Source organism: Rattus norvegicus, chromosome 15 (assembly GCF_021556685.1).
Source record: "Rattus norvegicus strain SHRSP/BbbUtx chromosome 15, alternate assembly SHRSP_T2T, whole genome shotgun sequence".
NCBI classification, from domain to species: Eukaryota; Metazoa; Chordata; class Mammalia; order Rodentia; family Muridae; genus Rattus; species Rattus norvegicus.
The window spans coordinates 57519835-57522594 of NC_141548.1; the positions used below are offsets into that span (position 1 = coordinate 57519835).

Sequence of the window (2760 nt, forward strand, 5' to 3'; positions counted from 1 at the left end):
ACTTGAAGTGGTGTGACCATTTTCTGCACTGTAGAAAGATACAGCATAGTCTCATATGCTCCTGTTGAATTGTCTGCACAGATACACATTTTCCAAATGCTGCCATATACACTAGCATAGAAAGCTAGGGCAGTGTGTATTTCAGATTGGAAATAAAAGGTGTCCATGTAGTTCAGATTTTGAAAACCCAAGATCAATCTTGGTGGCCCAGTCTTAAAGATATTATCCCATCTTCCCCCCAAGTTTTTTTAATGGGACAATATTTTACAATGGGGAAAGTGAAATCTGGCTGCTGCTGACCAGACTTCTAACATTTGCAATACAGGAGGGCTGGCAGGACTCTTTGCTTCATTGTACCCATCCATGTGCTGGGCTTTGGTAAATTTAATTTCTTTTAGAGCAAATCCTAAATAAGCCTGAAGTAATTGCATCCTAATGTGTGTGAAGAAACAGGTAACATTAAGTTGGAATAAAGAAGCCTTCCGAAACTCAACTCTTGTCTCTTTGAACATAACCATGTGATGCTGCTATCTTTCCCCTTCTCCACTGGAAAACAGAATGGCTCTGTTACCTTTCTTTTGCTATCTTTGAAGATTTGTGTCTAATAAGTCATAAGTGATTTGAGGCCCATTTTTCTCCTCCATCCAATGGGAAAGCGACATCTGCTCTAAAGCAAATATTGCTATAAGACTGTGGCTATCAGGAGTATTTGCATCAAACTCAACACCAGCGGTTTGAATATGGAGCTGGTTGGTGATTTGTTCAGATTAATCAGGACAAGCAGTATAGCAATGAGGATGACAGATTCATTCTAATGACAAACCAACAACACCAAAGGAAAAGCAAGATCTCATTCTAACACTAAACAAGGAACTAAAATATTAAAGGAAAGCAATTATTCTTTTTTTTAAGCCTTCCCTTTTTTATTCTTGTGCACAAAGCCTAGCATGATCGATTTCACTGGGTAGACAGTCAGTCTAGAAGGTAGACAGAAATCATTCAGGTCTCTTAGTCCAACTTAATGAAGCCCATGTCTTTCGCGTACTGATAGAAGCACTGTTGGCAGATGTTCAGTCCATATTTACGGATCAGACCATGGCGGTTAGAGCAGACGTGGTGAGAGCGAGAACCCTGGCCAAACATCCAAGGGTGACTTCAGTAGAGCTGCTGATGACCCATCTTGCCTTCAGACGCCCAAGGAGGAAAAAAGGAGCGATTATTTAGTCCTGTAACCCACTCTGTAAATCGAACCCTGAGCTTCACTTTTATGGCAACATTGGAAAGCTTTGGGAATAGACATTCTAGCTGGTGATGCGGAAGGAACGAACTTAACTGGCTTCACTAGGCAGGTGCCCACCACATTGGGTTACTCAGCAGCATTTGTAGCTAGTAGATCTGACCACATCGCCTCCTACAGCACACAGATGCCCCAGATAAATTCCAGGGTTGAATACAGCGCATGAGAAAATTCCTTCTGAATGTTTAGAACAAGACGCCATATAAGAAAATGTTGTAAGTCCCATGTCGACAGGACACACTACAGTGACTTGAGACTCATTTATACGTGGAAATTGCTGTGGTAGTTACAATAAGTTAATACGATCAGTTCAGAGATATTTTGCCACTGAATCTGTATGAGTTGAGACTGGTAGACAGACAGGAGAAACCCAAGTTTAAGCAAAAAAGATTCCGAAATAGATGGGAAATGTATTAGTCTTTCTTTCCTTCAATCTGTCACTCCAGCTATGTGTCCATCTTCCTGAGTTGGCCTCATACTTGTGACTAACTTTAAGAGATGGGAAAGATGGCATGTTGGTCAGTGTCCTCCAGAGGAATAGCCAACTGACCATGTGTATGTATGTCTCTGCTGTGTTGGCAGAATCTTACATTTATTGTCTAAGCTAGAGTCACTGGAGAAGAGAGAACTGCAGTTGAGAAAATGATCAGGTTGTAGGCAAGCCTGTAGGGTATTTTCCTAATTAGCAATTTTTAGGGCAGGGTCCAGCTTATTATGAGTGGTGCCATCCCTGGGTTGTATAAGAAAGTAGGCTGAGTGAGTCATGGGAAGTAAGATGGGAAGAAGCACTTTACCAGGGTCTCTGCATTGGTTCTTGCCTCCAGATTCCTGCCCTGTTTGAGTTCCTGTTCTGACTTCCTTCAATGATTAACAGTGATGTGAAATCATAAGTCAAATAAGTCCTTTCCTCCCCAAGTTGCTTTGGTCATGGCGTCCCAACAAAGTAATATGAACCCTAAGTAATACTGTGTCTTTGTATACATTTACATAATATATTTTAAGAAATTGCCTCCTGGCATTGTACAGGCTATTAGATCTGAATTATGAATGGTGGGTCACTGTACTGGAAATCCAGGAGAAAGCACTTAAAGTCAAACACCCACTAGGCTGAGAATTCCCTTCACTTGAGGAATGTAAGTCTTCCTTTATACAGACCTTCACCTGATTGGGTGAGCCCTCCATTCTATATTGGAAAGTAATCTGCCTTACTGAACCCCAACTGCTTAAGTGTTAATCTCATTGAAATACCAAGAGTAATGTTTGCTCATGTATCACTTCTGACCATCCCAAGCCAAATGTGTACCTCATACAGAGACGTAAAGCTTTTGTTCAAGTATCCACATACCAATCCTCTGTTACCTTGTTGTTGTTCCCTGACCAACCATTGGCCAACTATTATTATACTTGCTAGCTACTGATAAACCTCATGGAGGGATGAAGAGGCTCTTGTACATGCTCTGCTG

General features: G+C 41.3%; 1 pseudogene; it reads right to left on the reverse strand.

The window, feature by feature from the left end:
• Window positions 1-1008: 1008 nt before the first annotated feature.
• On the reverse strand, window positions 1009-1211 carry LOC148001054 (small ribosomal subunit protein uS14 pseudogene; annotated as a pseudogene).
• Window positions 1212-2760: the final 1549 nt, after the last annotated feature.